The sequence below is a fragment of the Ursus maritimus genome, unplaced genomic scaffold (genome assembly GCF_017311325.1).
Source record: "Ursus maritimus isolate PB19 unplaced genomic scaffold, ASM1731132v1 scaffold_32, whole genome shotgun sequence".
NCBI lineage: Eukaryota > Metazoa > Chordata > Mammalia > Carnivora > Ursidae > Ursus > Ursus maritimus.
In genome coordinates, this window is record NW_024425786.1 from 22,910,558 (window position 1) to 22,928,590 (window position 18,033).

An 18,033-nucleotide genomic window follows, 5' to 3' on the forward strand; every position below is an offset into this window, starting at 1 on the left:
AGAAGACTGGCGAGGCCTCAAAGGAGGCCGGCCGGACCTCCTCGGGCCCTCCCAGGCGAGCTGGGAACATGTCCGTCTCTGGGCAGGACTCAGAGCTAGCAGCAGGGTAACGAGGCCCTGACCGGGGCGGGCCAAGCCAGGAGGGAGAGGCACCCCCGGACACCTGCACACTCAGCTGTAGCCACCTTTGGAAGGGCTAACGCACTCCCAGCGGGAAAATTACAGTGTTGTCCTGTCCCATCCCACAGGCTGTGTCTGTGTTTGTCCTCAGCCGACAGGAAAACGGCTTTCTTCCTGGTCCCAAGCTACGTCGAATGCACCGTCACGCCACGGAGGCCTCGCAGCCAGGACACGGGATTGTTTGTGTTATTTTAGTTTTATTTTTACTTTACTTCGGTTCAGGATGCCCCTGCCTGCCCGAGAGACCACATTGCCATTCACAGAGCAGGACACTTCGGGATCCTGGGCCCACTCCACCCAGCCCGGTCTTAGAGAATCCAAGGCCTCTGCTGGATTCCGGCCACGAACCGGCCACGGAGCCCGGCAGAGTGGTAAACGAGGGTGGGCGGGGAACTTCCAGGCCTCGCTGGTGGGGGCAGTTTATTTGGACGAGGGCAGAGAGCACTGGCCAGGTGTCCCAAAATAACTCACGTGGCCAGGGCTGGGAGCCAGTCCCTCCATGGAAAATTTAAATTAATTCTTCTTGGCTGCAGGTCCAGACCTCCTGACGGGCCACCCGGAATCACCTGATTGCTGTGGCTCTGATGGTTCCAGAAGCCCAAGGAAGCCAGCCGCCGGTCTCTGGGCTCCCTCACGGAGCCAGAGGTCATGAGGTGCCCACAGGAGGGTGGCCCAGCTGCCAGCTCCTTGGACTGTGCGGATGCCCCACTCCCAGCATTGTACAGGAGGGGAAACTGAGGCCAGAGAAGGCAAACTGAAACCCTACGAGCAGAAGTAAGTTTTGTCTAGTCCTTGCAGATGTCAGGCACTCTGCTAAGTGCAAGTCAACACTGAAGAGAGCAGCCAGGTCTGTGGGGGCTGACTGATGAATCAGCGAGCAGAAGGAGGGAGCAGCAGACGTTCAAAGATAGGGAATCTCAGCCTGAGTCGGAGATGGGCCTTGAGGGGGCCACGCCGGTGCAGGTGCACCCAGGAAAGACGAGGGGATGAGAAAGACCCACCCAGAAGCAGGGCAGGCAAAGGCAGAGGTGGGGACGCATGCCCCCCGTTGCCACTTGGCAGACCTCAGAGCACTCGAGGTACAGATCTCATTTCACAGCAGAAGGCCACCCCTGGGTCACACGGTGGAACAGGGGCAGAGCCAGGCTTGAGCCCCATCCCTGACCCCGAGCAGTGTGTCCTTTCCATGACCTGAGACTGCCCACCGGGGGCTGGAGGAGCCAAGAACAGGCCCCAGGGACCCCACCACCGCCCTCCAGCACCTTGCACTTGCGCCTCGGATGGAAGGGGTCTGGCCTTGGGAATTTTCTTCTTCCCCAGACTCCTCAGGGAGGAGAGAGCCTGGGGCCTCGGAGTCAGACAGATGGAGCCGTTCCCAGCTCCACTCGTGGTTTGCTGAAGGTCATGGCCAACTCCGCTGAGCTCCCTCCGGCCAGGTGCGGCATCTCAATCCCCCAGCACTCAGAAGGAAGCACTGGTATCGTCCCCACTTTACAGGTGGGGCTCTGGGGCACAGAAGGTAAGCACCTTGCTCAAGGTCCCCCAGCATTAAGGAGCCAGTCCAAGAGGTCAACTCCGGGTTCCCTGACCCCAACGTCATCACCAACTGTTTCCATCCTCGCGCAAGCCACCCACTCGCCGCCCCCTACCCTGCCCCGGCCTCCATATCCTCACAGCCACAGTGACTCCTGGGGCTGGGGGGTGGCATTGTCAGGAGAGAAGCCAATGAAATACTGCTTATCAGGGACCTTCCCCAGCCAGAGAGCCTACATGCCCTGAAGCCCCCATCCCCTTGACCCTCCCCCAGGGTCCCTGGCACCAAAGACCAGGCCTGGCCCCTCTGGCCCAGCAGGGAGTCAGGTGAACTGGGGCCACTCCAGGGGCCCTGGGGAGGGCAGGGATTGGACAGCCAGGGGAACACAGGCCCACTTCATCCCCTGCTCAGCCATGTGGCCCCTCCCTGTCCCCCTGGACCCACTGGGGACTTGGGGTTTGCATACATCTGATTAGCATAAATTAGCAGCTGCCAGCAGGAGGGAGGAATGTTGCATTCCAGGGGGGGCCAGTCTTGTTTTTGGAAACTTATGGAGTTCTGCTGAGGGCTCCCCTTGTTCAGAGGCCGCTGGATGGTGGACTGGTGTTTGTGTACCCAGCGGAGGCCCGTCCCAGCCCCTGGTGAGCCCACGGCCCACAGGCTCCAAGGATAACACAGACGGGGAGAGCGTGATGCCCAGGAGAGTACACGAGGCCTCAGGGAACAGGGTGTCTGCACACTCCAGACCCTCGCGCAGGGCTCCCAACACACTGAGAGAGACCTCTGTCCAGGGTAGCAGGTCTGCAGGGGGAGTGACCCAACGGCCACCTCCGGTTCGCCCAGCCGGTGAGCAGGCCAGGGCTACACCCACAGAGCCCATTCCACTGCAGGCACCGACCCGGGTCCTTGAGGGTGAAGCTGGTCCTCCCCGAATTTCCAAGAAAAAGGAGGGGGAGCTTCCATCCCAAAAGGCCCACAGTGTGCCAAGCCCACGGCTGGGTGCCTTCTGGGTCGTGAAAGGACCCCGTGGCTGACAGAAAGGCACAAGTAGCCTTTGTCTGCCAAACAGCCCTGCCCTCTGCCTCCCATAACTCGGCAACATTTAGAGTCATTCCTTAGGTAAACTGAGAGCATGAGCCATGGAACGAGACGAGGTTCAAATCCCCGCCGCACCATTTACCAGCTGTGTGCCTCTCTGCCTCAGTGCCTGTCCCTGTAAAATGGGGTCACTGTCATGAGCATTTCGTGAAGTCCAAGATCAAGGCTCCTGCAGGTCCAGTGTCTGCTGAGCACCTGCTTCCCGGTTCATAGGTGGCGGTCTTCTCGAAGGTCCTCGCGTGGCAGAGGACAAGGGAGTTCTCAGCGTTCTGCACTCCCGACCTGACCATCTTCAGAAGGCCCCACCTCCTAACACCATCGCCCTGGGGGTGAGGTTTCAACATATAAATTGGGGGGGAGGGGGCGCAAACATTCCTCCTAGAATGCCTGGGGGCGGAGCTGCTCCAGCGGTGATGGGGCCAAAAGCCACAGCCTAGTCCCAGGGTCCAAGGAGGACTTTTCCTCCTCGTCTCCCCTGTCCCTCCTGGCACGATACGTTGGCCCTCTGTTGGGTGGCTGGGGAAGAAGAGAGAGAGCCTGGGTTTGAGATCCGGAACAGCTCACTTCTCTGAACCCGGTTTCCTCACGTGTAAACCAGGGATCGTAGTCCTTCCTCCACTACGCTGGCATGAAATAGGCTGTCACAACAAGAGCACCCAGCCCCCATTCAGCACCCTGCCAATGTCCATTTTTCCATTCCCCCAGACACAGCACCGATCGCCTCAACCCTCCAGGAAGCCAGAGTGCCTCAGACATGAAGGAACTTTCATGTTCTCAAGGGATGCTTGGGGCAGGGATGGTAACTGCCGTTTTAGAAATGGGGAAACTGAGGCCCGGAATGGTTCAGCAACATACGGCTTGTTAATGGGACCTCTCAAGCTTTGACCCAGTTGCCCCAAGTCCCTGCCTCAGGGTGCTTTACGGTCAGGGCCAAGAGCTCACATGGGAGACGTGAGAGTCAGGCAGGTGGTGTGGGTCTAATGGGAGGTGAGCCCTGAGGGTTCTGCCCAGCTTCCAGAGGTTTCCAAGCTCTGCCCTCCCCACTGCCTCCAAGCCTAGACTCTGGGTCCTGGGTCGAGGGCTCCCCCTGCTGGTCAGGAAGGGAATGTGTCCCCAGCTCATGGAAAGCCCAGGGAAGGCAGCCGTGGAGCTTGACCTCAGACGCTGCATGACTTCCGTGAGGTACCCCACCTCTCCGAGCCCTGGTTTCTCCTCTGCCAGGTAGGGATAAAAACGGTGTAATAAATGAAATAATTCTGCACAGTGCCTGGCACCACGCCCACATCGGGAGTTCTCAAACCTGAGTGTGCCTGAGAATTACCCAGAACGTTGGTTAAAACCCAGATAGCTGGGAGTTTCCCATTCCGTCCATCCCTGATGGGGACTGAGAATTTGCACTTCTCACAAGTTTTCAGATGATGCTTAGGCTGCCGGTCTGGGGGAAACAGTGTTCCTTTAAAAAAAAATAATAAAAGACTGGGGCGCCTGGGTGGTGCAGGGGTTAAGCTTCTGACTCTTGCTTTCGGCTCAGTTCGTGATCTCAGGGTCCGAGTGTCCAGCTCCGTGCTCAGCGGGGAGTCTGCTTGAATTTCTCTCTCCCTCTGCTCCTCCCTCCGGCTCGAGTGCACTCTCGCTCTCTCTCTGAAATAAAGAAGTAAACCTCTAAAAAAATAATAAAAGACCGATAGGCACATAAAAAGATGCTCAACAGCATTAATCATTAGAAAACTGCAAATCAAAACGACAAAATACCACTTCATACCCGGGAGGACGGCTACTGTAGAAAACAAAACAGAAATAATGAGCGTTCGTAAGGATAAGAAGAACGCTCGGCACAGCCGATGGGAATGTGACATGGGGCGGCCGCTGCGGAAAAGGGCTGGCAATTCCCAAAGAGAAATCAAGCCTAGAATTGCCGTGTGTTCCAGCAATTTCCCCTCGGGGCATACACCCAAAAGAACTGAAGGGGGGGTCTCAAACAGACCCCCGCACACCCACGTTCACAGCAGCATCATTCACGACGGCACAGAGGGAGAAGCAGCCCGAGGGTCCATCCGTGGATGAAGGGACAGACAACGTGTGGGTCACACGTACAATGGAATATCGCTCAGCCTTTAAAAGGAAGGGAATTCGGACACCTGCTACGACGTGGATAAACCTTGGGGACATTATGCAAAGTGAAATAAGCCAGGGACAAATGGGCAAGTATGGTAAGATTCTGCTTGATATGAGGCTTGTTGAGTCGGCAAAGTCATAGAGGCAGAAAGTAGCCTGGGGGCTGCCGGGGGCTGGGGGAGGGGGAAACGGGGAGTGAGTGTTTGATGGGCATGGAGTTTGAGTTTGGCATGATGAAAAAGTTCTGGAGACAGATGGTGGGGATGGTCGCACCACAGTGGGAGTGCTTAATGCCACTGAGCTGGGCACTTACAAATGCTCAAAGTGGTAAGTGGGATTATGTATATTTTACCATAAATAAAAGCACTTGAGCGAGACCCAAAGGATGGGCATTCATTCCTCCAAAGAAAGGGAGAGCCTCCAAGCAGAGGGAACAGCAAGTCCAGCCTGAGAGTCCAGAGTTCCCAGGGCATCCCAGGGCCGGAGAGGCCAGCAGCGAACTTGATCACTGAGCCCCCTGAGTCCCTATCTCCTCTTCCAAAATATGGGCATGATCCACCCGCCTCACAGAGACAAGGAACCCCGTCAGCTCCCCGGAAACAAGGCGGGGAAAGCCCAACCAGGACCTTGGTTTCTCTGAAGCAGGGTTACATTTTGCGGCCAAAAGCTTCCCAGGAACTATAGCAAACCCCACTTCCACTCATCCCCCCAAAAGGAAAGAAAGTTGTTTCCCCTACAGCTGGGCCCCCCCAACCCCCGCCCCGCCCCAAGATCTGGAGACTGGGGCCTGGACGAACAGGGTTCTGAGGGGCCACCAGGGGGCGCACTGCACCAGCAAACGCAGCACGTCTCCAGCTCTGGACCGAGGCAGGGAGGATGACTGTCCTGGGGCACCTTCCCCGGCAGGGGGCTCCAAGGTCTGTTGAAAGCTGTCCCTGGGTGGGGGTCACCCTGAGTCATGGACTCACAGCCACAGAGTTGGAAGGGGCTTAGAATGGGGACATTTTTACAGAGGTGATGAGCCTTGCTCACATGGCAGGGCAGGGCAGAACAGGACTGGAACGCCAGCCACTTGCATCCCCCAGCACACACACCTGCTCTTCTCCAGGCCCCTGGGGAGCTCAGCCCAGACAGACCAGGGACAAAATGGAATTGTGGGCAGGATGCTAAAACTTTCCTGCCATCCCCAGAACACTGAGTCACAGGGAAACTGAGGCACAGAGAGGCAGAGATTATCTGCATCCCTCACTAGTAAGTCAGGGCCCCAACGTGGGTCCCAGTGAGCCTTCTCTGCTCCTCCAAGGGGCATATTAGGGGACAGTGCTGTGACTGGCCAGGCAGGCCAGGCCACTGTAGTCACTGGCTCCAAGCCCAGCAGAGAGCCATTGATTGGACCTGGGGTGGGGGATGCACTGGGGTCAGTGCACTAGGGGCCCATGGAGGACAGACCATCTGATGGGTCCCTGGGGCCCTCTCTGCAGATAGCGGGACCTGGAAGGGAGATGTCGGGAGTTCCACTGGCCTCTGCAGGGCCTCCCTCCCCTCGGCCAGCTCCCGGTCCCACCTCCCTCCTCAAATGTCTTCTGAAAACAGCCACCTCCCCGTGGTACAAGAACCTCCAAAGGCCCTCACCCTTCCAGCTCATCCCCATTTTCCTGCTGTGGAACCTGATGCCTGCATGACGTCGGGGAATTGCTCAGAGGAACCCCAGGAACGCCACAGGCCGCCTCCACCCCTCAGCCGCCAGGGCCCAGGCACTTGGCACACGCTGTCTCCTATAGTCCTCCAGGCCCCCCTGCCAGGCAGGTGGCTGAAGGCCCCGTCTCACAGAGGAGGAACAGGAGGCCCAGAAAACAAACTGGCCTGACATGGAAGCTCTCCGTGCTTCCCGTCACGGCCCAGACTTCAGATGGCAGAGGCACCCACGTAGTCCCTCCACGCCCCGGGTCAGAAGTGAGCCTCTGCAGGGCACGCTGAGCGGGTGAAGAGACCTGCATGGAAAGACCACAGCTGAAGGCCAAGCAGGAACACAGGGTGGCCTCCAACGCCTTTCCCGGCCACCTCTCCATTGCCATCTGAAACTCTAGAGGCTGGAAGGCTCAAGTCTCATTTTCCTGACTACCTGCCAGCCAAGGGTAGCTGGGGGCATCTCCTGGCCCAGATCTAGGTAGGAGTCTGCTAGAAGGGCTTCACTTCCTAAATAAAAAGACAAAGTCTCCCAAATTGAAGACCTTTGGCCTTTCCACCGCCTTTCTGGCTGGAATGCATATTAGAGTGCTGGAGGTATGGCAGCCACTTTGGAACTACAAGGGCAAAAAAAACACAAGTTAGGGACAATAGAGTGGAGAGAGCCTGTTCTCTGACAGTGTTGCTGGGCTGCTGTACCAGCCCTAGATTTCTAATCTGTGAGAATGGTAAGCCCCGAGTTCTTTCAACAGTTCTAACCAAGCTTCCTGTTGGTCGCAGCCTGTTCAGGTTGGCATCCCCATCTGATAGAGAGCAGCACTGAGTAGGGGTTAGGAGTGTTCTCTTAAAATCTTAACCTACCGGTTAGCAGCTGTAGGACGTTGGGTAAGTGGTTTTGTGGTCTAAGAACCCTGAGTTCTATTAAAGGAGCTCAACAAGTGTACCTACCACATAGTGGTGCTGGGAGGATTACGTCAGATGCTGAGCGGCTTCAGCCCAGGACAGCACACGCGTACAGGTCAGCTGTCATCAGAAGGGAGAAAAGACCTGAGAAGAAACAAAGACTCGAAAGCCCTCCCCTCAGGAAAGGATGTTTGAAAATGAGGTTTGATTGGGGAAAATTGAACAGCAACTCCTGACAGATCAGCAGCTTCCTGAGCCCCAGACCACTGACTCCCTTCCCTTTTAATTAAGTGCAAAGCTTAGCAGACTCAATCTGCTGGCCCACCAGACAAGGGGGCTGCTTCTCCATCAGGGTGGGCTGAATCCACTGGGGATGTGGGAAGGACCCTCCCACCCCCACCCAACTTCCACCTACCAAGTCTCTCCTCTACCACCTATCACAGTCAGGCATTCCACTATTAGGGATTCACTCCTTTGGATACAACAGCCTATAGGAGCTTGGTTCAGAATCCAGGGTGGGACTCAGGGCATGGGTCTTTGTACAGTTTCCCAGGTGATTCAGGTTGGTACCCTGATAAGAAGCCACGGTTTTAGGAGATGTTCCAGAGGCCGCTATTGAGGTAAGTGTCTTGTCATGTCACCTTCTAAGCTGTGGTGAACAATGGCACCTGGGAGCAGGGAAGGGAAGGCAAGGCACTCACACCTCGCAGCCTCATGCTGCGCCACAGGCCACCGAGTAAACGCGTCCCTCACCTCTGGTAGTCAGCACAGCAATGCCAGGAAGTTGTCCCCAAAATGAGACAGAAGCCTCTGAAGACATAAGGGACTTGCCCAAAGTCACACAAGTAACACCAAGGAGCCCCGCACTCCATGGCACAGCCCTAGGTGCCATGCGCAGCTCTGTCTCTAGCTGGCTGTGACTTAGACAATCCCCTCCCCCTCCGGATGGTGAAAAGGTGAAAAGTCACCAGCTCCTCTGATCTCAGGAAGCCAGACCAGCCTGGTGCCAAACCCCAGCCCCACCCCTCGCACACAGCACGAACCTGGGCCTGTCATTGAACCCTGCTGTGCCTTCCGTGCTCATCTGTGAAGTGGGGGGATAGTCTGGCCTGCCTAGGGTTGTCGCGGGGATCAGCGATCAGCGAGGGAGCAGCCCCAGGGAAGCACCTAGAGGACGCCTACCTGGGCACAGAGGGAGTGCTCTGACACACCAGTCACCCCCGGGGACGGCGCCCTGGAGGGGTGAGGCCGGAGGAGAAGGGAGGGGTGAGCAATGACAGGGAGGGCAGCCTCCCCAACAGTAAGAACAATATCGATGACATAATAGTAACAAAGGTCCACCAGAGCGCCAGGCTCCCCACTCTTTGGCCCTCTGATGGTCCCACGAAACTGGAAGGGAAGATAAATCCCAGCTCCCCACTTCCTGGCCTCTCATAGAGACCCTTTGTCTGGCGGCATCAGAGGCCAGTTCCGCCCGCCCATGAGGGCCTGACCAGGCTGCAGGGCCGGCCCGGGACAAAGGGCCCTCACAGGGCTCTGCCCAGGACACGCCCACTGCACCCCAACTTCCGCAGCACTGGGGCGCCGAACCGGGCCCACGCATGCACGCACTCACACAGCCTGGCCAAGATCAGAGGCAGCGGGGACAGAGGCCAGGACCCGCGGGCGGGGGGCCGGGATGAGCGGCAGCAGGAAGGGGCTCAGCAGGCCACGCTCAGAATCAAAGGCGCCTGAAGTTCCCCCTCTGAGAGCCAGAGAGCAATTTTTTAAATAAATAAAGCAATCAAAGTCCTCTAGAAGCTTCCGCCACCCTCCAGACCACACACACCCCCACGAAGCTCTGCCCATCCCCCCGCCACGGCATGCCGGTAGAACATTCCTCGGCAACGTCCCATCCACAGCTCCCTCCTTCCACTCAGGCTCTGCTCAAAGGCACAGTTCCTGACCCCTGAACGCTGACTGCTGACCTCTGACCCCAGCCCTTCTCTGGCACTGTTGCCAATCCCTCCAGCCCCTTTCCCTCTGGAGCCTGCTCCACTGTCCCCACCGCTCTCGTCAAGGTCATCAACGACCTGCCTGGCGCTGAGGCCAGAGACCAAGTCCCAGGCTTCAGTTCATGTGACAAGCCCCCGCAGGGAACACGTCTCTCTCCTCTTGACTCCTGGGGCAGACTCTCTCTCCCCAGCCTTCCTTCTGCGTCCTGGCATCTCCTCCAAAAGTCAGGACTCTGCTCGCTCCACACCCTCGCCCCTTCCCCTAGCAATCCACGCAGCCTCTGGTCTAACCACCATTCTGCTCAAACTCACGCCTCCAGCCTCAACCTCTCCCCATGGCTCCAATTCCCGTGTCCATCCCCCTGTCCAGCAGGAGTCCAGTGACTGAGTCAAGCCACCAGGCAGCCCTGCCCCCACCTGCTGTCTGCAGACTCCCAGCCCGTGCACAACACCCTTCCGCGGCCCCCCCCCCCGCTCATCCTCGTCACCCCCACACCCATCTCCTGCCCCCTGCAGGCAGATCCCGCCCCTCCACCCTCAACACAGACCCCGGATCTGACCACTGCTCCCGTTGCCATCACCCTGGAGTTTTGCCAGAGCCTCCCACCCCTCTCCCTGCTCTCTGCCCCCCTCTCGCTCTGGCCTACACCACCCTGCACAGCTGCCCTCCCTCCCCTCTGCTGTTACCCTCTGACCTCTGCCCACCCCCGTCACCCCCTCACTCCAGCACAGGGGGCATCTCACCATTTCGCAAACATACTGAGCTTCCTCCTCGCCCAGGACCTTTGACTTGCCGTTCCCTCCACCTGCATCACCCTTCCAGCAGGTCTGCATGACGAACTCCCTCATTTACTTCAGGTGTCAGTGTAAACGTCACCGGATCAAAGTAGCTTCTGGGCCACCGTTTATTAAACACAAAAGCAACCATGTCTCCCAGCCACTCTCCCCCGCCAGGGGAATCTTCTCCATAGCTTTTCTCACCCACTGACATCCTCTGTGTTTGCTGCCCCCCGCCCCCCAGGAACAGGCTCCATGAGAACAGGGACTTCACCCGGTCCATGCCAGCACCTAGAAGACTGCCCATGCAGGGTAAGGGGTCTCCGGAAACATTGGCTGAATCAGCGAATGAGCTGAGCTGAGGGTTGAAGGAGGGTGTGTCTGCCAGCCGGGGGGCCCGAAGAGAGGCCAGGCAGAGGGAACCGTGTGTACCGGATTGAGGTGTGTTCAAGGACGCAGTGAGCGGAGGTGTGCAGGGTAGAAGGTGAGCGTCTGAGTTTAGGGCTGGGGCGTTAGGCAAGACCCTGGTCATGAAGGGCATTTGTTTATTGAATTGTTCATCTAATACTTATTAAGCCCTACGTGGAGCCTGGCCTTCTGCCCATCTAAGGGGATGGGACTTAATTCTGAGGGTACTTGGGAGTCATTGAGAGACACAGAGCAGGGGCAGCCCATCTCGCTGTTGGTCACAATGTTCCATGAAACCCCAGTATGCCCCTGGACCTTCCCCCCACCCCCGGGGGAGCGCTCTGCCACTGCCATGCCCCAGTGCAGCCCTTGGGGGGTCTGGGGAGAATGTGCCCACCGGGGTTGCACAGCAGATGACTCTCCACGTGAGCCAGCCCTGCCACCTGTCACCCTCCCAATGTGTGGGTCGCCACAACTCAGATGGGGAACTTGAACCTCCCAGGCTTGGGGAGAACCTCAAAGAATCCAACTCTTTCATTTCCCAGCTGGAGCAACTGAGACCACCAAAGGAAAAGGATGTATTCAAGGTCACACGGTGTATCAGTCTCAGCTCTTTTGTCTATAAGTAGCAAGCACTCAATTCAGATGGACTTGAAGGAGGAGGAGGGGGAGGAGGAGAGGAAGAGGAGGAAGAAGAAGATGGAGAAGAAGAAAAGGAAGAAGAAGGAGGAGGAGGAAGAGGAGGAGGGGGAGGGGAAGGCGCGGAGGAAGAGAGATTTGGCTCACATAACCAAGATGCTGAAGAGCGAACTTCAGGTACAGTTGGATCCAGGCCTCAGAAAATGGTTGGCTCCACTTCAGACTCCGTGCTGCCCCTTGAACCAATTATTGAGAGGTCTGCTGAACTCTCAATGGCCAAGCCTGGGTATAGTATGCCTACCTCTGAAGTGGGGTCTGTGGGGGGGGTCTGACGAGTGTCAGCCTGACATGACACCCCAGGACTGAGAAAGGGGCAGGTGGGGACTGCCAAGGAAAATCGGAGTACAGGTCTGAGGAAAGGGGGAAACAGAAGCAGATGGGGAGCTCAGTGACAGAACCGAGACGAGAACCCCGGGCACCTGACCCCAAGCCCCTCACGCATCCCGCGTCCCCGAACCACGTCAGCAGGGTTAACTCGACCTCGGGGTGGGGGACCGATTGGGCCAGGGCGGGGGCCGCGGGAGCTGGCTGGAGGCAGGGGGCCAGTTAGGAGGTCGATAAAGCCAGAGGTAATGAGCCCCTTGACGGAAACCAATCAATCTCCTAACTCCCTAACCCACTTCAGCATTTTGTTGAGGGAAACATCTGTCACTTCCCCAAGATGAATGATACACCAACACCATTATTAATGTATCTTTAAGTGTTGTTTAGAATCTACTTCATTTGAAATCAGAGAACGACATAGATCTTCCCTGACTTGTACAGCCCCTAGAGGTGCTGGCACAACACAGCAGCCACTCCACGGCGGGATGCATGGACACGCCCCCCAGCAGGTGCCCGGTCCCAGGCCCGCAGGTGCATGCCGCCTCAGGGAGGGAAACCCGGGGCTGGGGACGGAGGAGAGATGAACAATGTCCCCTACTGCTGTGGGACTCAGGGCTGTTTTTCCGGAAGGACATTTCACGGGATGTTTTTGTTGCTTAAAGAGGCTCGTATCTTTTGGCCCAGTCATCCCCGCTTCTGGGAACACCTCTTGAAGATAACATTGAAGATGTGAAAAAGGCTTCAAGTGCCGAAGATGTTCGTCACGGCATTATTTATAACAGAAGGAAACTGGAAATCACCTAGATGTCCAAGCAGAGGCCAGTGGTGATACCAACTGAGACCGGTTCGCTCAGCGGAACATTTTACGTCCGTCCAAAAATGCCGCCAACAAAGATGATTGATGTAAGATGATATGATTGGAAAAGCAGAAACTCAAAGCAGCTCAAATCACAAGGGGGATCATCTCAAGGGCCAGAGGAATTCCCCGCCATTCGGCTGCCAGGAGCACAAGTGGGAGACACCGAACCTGCCAGGTCCCAGGGCAGCATGTGTCCCCCACACGCCCGGGTCTCCCTCCGTCCCTGGCTTCTCTCTGACTTCAGTGCTGGCTCTCTATAGACCGGCTAGGCAGCCCACCCCCAGCGCTTACTTACTATTCCAGCGCACTCAGAGCCGTCTGCAATCTCTCCTCCTGCAGAAAGAAGAAGAGAAGTGGGGGTGGGGGGAGAAGAGAGAAATAAAAAATAAAAGAATTTCTAGAAGGAGTCAGGCTGCATCAGTGGCTCCCCTGGTCCAGTCAGCAGTGCTGGACCAGGAGGACGGCCCACACTCTATCAGGATTCCATTTCGGTTGTTTGGGTGGGACCAGGCGGGGGGACGGGGTCAGAGGATGAATGTGTTATCTACTGCTGCATAGCAGATGACCCTCCACATTGGTGGCTTCAAGCAGCCCTTATGAGCTCCGTCTCTGAGGGTCAGGGATGGAGAAGGGGCTTCGCTGGGTGGTCCTGACTCACGGTGTCTCGTGAGGTTGAAGTCAGGTGTCAGCCTGGGCTCTGTTTTCTGCAGGCCTGATGGGGCTAGAGGACCCACTTGCAAGCTCACCCACGTGGCCATCGGTAGGGGGCTGCAGCTCCTTGTGGCCGCTGGTGGGAGGGGGCAGTCCTCCCCACCCGGGCCTCCGCCGGGCTGCCCATAGCAGGACAGCTGGCCTGCCCCAGAGCAAATGATCTAAGACAGGGAGGTGACCCGGACTGACGCCGCACGGTCTCCCCCACCCCGATCTCAGAAACGATGCTCCAGCAGCTCATCCATACCTTATTGGTCACCAAGACCAGCCCTGGTACAACGTGGAGGGAGGGCACTGCTCAAGGGTGTGGACACCAGGAGGACGGATTGTGGAGGAACTCATTCTGTAACGATGGGTTCAAAAGTGAATGTGCTGGCTCGTTTTCAATACACAAATCAAGTGAGGTGAACCTCAACCAAAGGAAAGCCTTTTTTTTTTTAAAATGACTTGGCTTTGATTACTTCTAGGGGGTCACAGGGGCGCTGATAGAGCCAGAACTGAGAGTGGACACACGTGGGGTACGGGGCTGAGATGCTCGGCGTCCAGTCATCCATGCACAACCGCTAGGTCACAACACGCTGGCAGGTCCAAGATCGCTTTGGGTCCAGACTCACGGGAGACAAGACTGGAGGACCAGAGGCAGGTCCGAATAGGAGCCAGGAAGGACTCTCAGGAGCCAGAGGAGAAACCCTTCATCAGAGGAAGCAGAGAGGCAGGTGGCAAACCAGACTTAAGAGAAGGGGCCTCGGGATAGAGAGAGTCTCGGGTCTGGGGACATCCTGCCAGCTGGTTCTTGGACCTGGTGCAGCCCGGTCACCAACCCCAGGAGGAGGACGCTGAGTGTGAGATGGGGAGCTGCTCTGTAGGTGGGCCCAGGCAGCCCTGCTGGGGGGACCCATCCTCCAGAAGCATCCATCGCCTTATTTGCCAACAAGCAGTGAGCTCCTGCGTGACCTCAAGGACGAGGCAGGCGGGACCTTGTGGGACAGGACCCTTGGGGACAGACTGAAGGCAGCAGTGGAAGTGGTGGTGGATGGGGACAGAGAACAGCGCAGGTGGCCGTCCTCTGATTCAGGAGCACACAGGATTCGCCCACGGCCTTGAGAGCACTCACACAGAACGAGGCTTCCTGCAGGGGAAGGTGGAGGTCGGAGCCAGCAAGATGCGGGTATTAATAATAACGCTACCAGGGAGACTTCCACCATTCAAGATGCTTAGAACCACAAGGCTGGAGGGAGCTCAGGAAAATTGAGTTCAAACCCACCTGAGGCTGGAATCCTTCATCCACACATCTCAACCAGCTCCTCATGGTCCTGAGCACTCCCGGGAATGGTGGGCTCACGACTCCGCCAGGAAGTGCATTCCATCATCGGACCACTCTGACACATGGAGAGTTCTTTCCGAAACTTGAGACAAAGTCTGTCTTCCGACGGGTGGCTTCCTAGGACCCCCCTACACACCCATCAGGGTGGCTAACGCTGGTCAGACGGGCCAGACCAAGCGCTGGTGAGGACGCAGAGCACCTGGGCCGCTCCCACACCACTGGTGTGGATGGAACGTGGTTCGGCCACCTTGGAACGGTCCACATGACCCAGCCCTTCCATCACTAGGTATTTACCCAGAGAAACGAAAGTATATGTCCACACAAAGACTGGGACCCAGATGTTCCTAAGAGCTTTATTTATAACGGCCAAAAGCTGGGGGGACAAAACCAAACGTCCCTGCAAAGGTGAATGGAAAGACTAACTGTGGCACAGCCATATGCTAGACTAGCACTTAGCAATTCAAAGGGACGTGACTATATGGATGAATCTCGAAAAGACTATGCCAGGAAAGGAAGCCAGACACAGAAGCCTACACAGGGTATGGGTTCATTTATAGAAACTTCTAGAAAAGGCAACGCAACCTGTAGTGACGGAAGACAGATCACTGTGTGCCTGAGAATGGGCGTGGAGGGAGGGACGGGTGGCTAAGGGGAACGAGAGGACTTTGAGAAGTGCCGGCGATGTTAGGTATAGTGACCGTGGTGGTGTTCTCACCAGTGTCTACACCTGTCGAAACCAGACTGAAAACTTTAAACATGATCCAGTTGCACACCTTAATTATGGACAGTGTTGGGGGGCCTGGGTGGCTCAGTCAGTTAAGCGTCCGACTCTTGACTTCAGCTCAGGTCAAGATCTCAGGTCATGAGATGGAGCCCCATGTCAGGTTCTGCACTCAGCAGGGGGCCTGCTTGAGATTCTCGGATTCTCTCTCTCCCTCTGCCCCTCCTCACCACATGCTCTCTCTCTCTCTCTCAAATAAATAAATAAGTAAATCTTTTTTTAAAAATATGTACAAGGTATTTTAAGTTGTGCTTTAAAAACTAACATGCAAATCCCTTGATTGAGTGATATAACACACTGGGGCCAAGCTGAGGGCCTCCCGGGTCTGTTTTGACAAACCCTGTGTAATTAGCCCAGGAACGAGCCTGAACAACGCTCATGGAGCACCTGCTAAACTCAGCAGATTTCCACCTAGTTAATCTCCGCTTCCGGAAACTGTCTTCCAGGACTCACCAAAGGTCATTCGTCAGAGCCAGGAGTTCAGCCCAGGTCTCCTGATTCACCGGCCTCTTCCCCCCAGCATAAGAAGAAATAGAATCCAGTGCTACGGAGTGCTTTGAGGTTCCCCAAGCTGCTTGACATCTGTAATCTCATTTCCTGGATTAATCCCATTTACCGCAGTCGAGTGTGTAATGGATAAGACGGGACTGGAGAACATAGAGCTTGTTTATTTATGGCAGGACATCTATTCTGATGGCTTGGGGCCCGGGCCAGGCCAATTGTTGAATATCTTGAATAACCCTCCCGGGGCCCGGGGTAAGTATTCAGGGCTTTGGAGTCAGACAGACCCGGGCTGGAATCCAGGCACTCCTGCTTACACGTGGAGCCAACCATTTAACCCCTCTGTGCCTCAGTTTCCCTCGCTTGTCAAGAGGGGATTCTTGCAGTAACTGCCTCATAATGCCTCAGGGAAGATTACGTGGGACGGCAGCATCCGGCACAGAGTAAACACCCACAGTGCGGCAGCCACCACTGGCACCATTATTACTAGGAAGCTTCACAATACCCTTATGAAGTAGGGCCTATTATTATCCCCATTTTACAGATAAAGAAACCAAGGCTCAGAGAGGCAAAGTGATTTGCCCGAGATGACATAGCAAGTCCCCTGTATGGCTCCAAAGCCCACTGTGGCTCCGGGGCGCCACATCGCCACCTGCTCAGGCAGTGACAGGTGCAGCAAGGACTGTAAGACGGGAAGGAGCGATCAATCCCCCTCAAAGCCTGCTGGTTCCAGCTAGAGCTGAAGGAAGCCGAGGCCTGGCCAGACTGGCACAAGGTGAGGTCAGACAGGAGCCCCCGACTGCACCCTGGGCTCTGCCACTTTGAAAACCAGGACAGCACAGAGAAGAGAGACTACAAGGAAAGGCAGGCTCTCCAACTCCAGCTCATCCCCGAGGGTGACCAGGCCTGCTCCTTCCTCCAGTGTCCAACCAACAAGGTCCTCAGAGTCTGTGCTCAAAACTGCCGTAGGGTCAATGTGTGACCCTGGGCAGGTCCCCACCAACTGAGAGCCCTACATCTAGCCATTAGCTAAGGGCACGGGACCAGATGACCTACAATCGCCTGTCCAGCTCAGACCGTCCTAGTTTCCAAAGCAACAGCGATGCCTGGGATGCAGGTGGTAACTTAACTCCATGTGGGATGGGGCCTTTGAGAGTCCAAATGGGGGTGTCCCAAGGAGAGCACACTGGAGTGCAGTCCTGGCCCCAGCAAGGGGTCACTGATCGTCCAAAGAGGTCGCGTGGGGAAGGAAAATGACAGCTTTGGAGACAAGAGATCAGGATTCAAATTCATCTCTGCCGTTCACCAGCTCTGTGAGCCTGGCCATTTCCTTGCCCGTCTCTGAGCCTTATCCACAAAATAGGGACGATCACACCAACTTTATGAGGCTATGTGGCACTTAGATAAAATCCTTTCTCTACAGCACTTGTAAAAACTCAAAAACTAACAGCTGTTTTAACTGCTGTCTCCCACCCCCGCCACTGGAGCCAACAGTCACACAGCTTCCCGGAGGGCCTGAGCCCCCAGATTCCAGGGAAGTTCACCTGGAAGTTCTTCCAAATATCAGGCCATCGTCCCTGCTGCTGCAGCAGCTGCTTGAATTCACAGACCCACTGAGCAGCTAGGAACAGGATCAAGAGCAAAATCCAAAGAGAGCTCGAGTCCTGACGTATGTGAGACAGGCTAGAATGGTGGACACCAGGGCAAGTATCAACCGGGAGGGGCACTAGGGAGCCCCCGGGCCTAGGCGATGGTCACTCGGTGGACATATGTAAAAATCCACTGAGCTCTACACCTAAGATGTGTGCACCTTACTGTCTGTAAACTACACCTCAATAAAAAAACTTTTAAGAAAACCCTCAGCTTTCCCCCAAAGGTCCAGGAGCACACCCGTGCACACCTGTGTACTCCCAGGCAGGGCCTGCCCAGACAGCGGAGCCCACAGATGGGCACCCCCACGATGGACACCACAGCCCGCCATACGGGCGTGTCTCCTTGTGCCCAGCCCCATGTGGAGCCCCGTGCCCCCCTGAGCAGACACACATGCGCATTCGTACGCACAGCCTCTGCAGCAGGAGTTGCTGGAAAAATATGGAAAGTCGTCAGCAGCTCTGCTGACACAGGGACTAGCCAGCTCCC

General features: G+C 56.4%; 1 long non-coding RNA gene across 1 annotated transcript; it reads right to left on the bottom strand.

The window, feature by feature from the left end:
* Positions 1 to 6,577: 6,577 nt before the first annotated feature.
* On the bottom strand, positions 6,578 to 8,403 carry LOC121099830. The gene is made up of 3 exons (XR_005831571.1): positions 8,270 to 8,403; positions 7,562 to 7,636; positions 6,578 to 6,918 (listed from the first exon to the last, which is right to left on the bottom strand). It is a non-coding gene; the product is annotated as an uncharacterized LOC121099830 (long non-coding RNA).
* Positions 8,404 to 18,033: the final 9,630 nt, after the last annotated feature.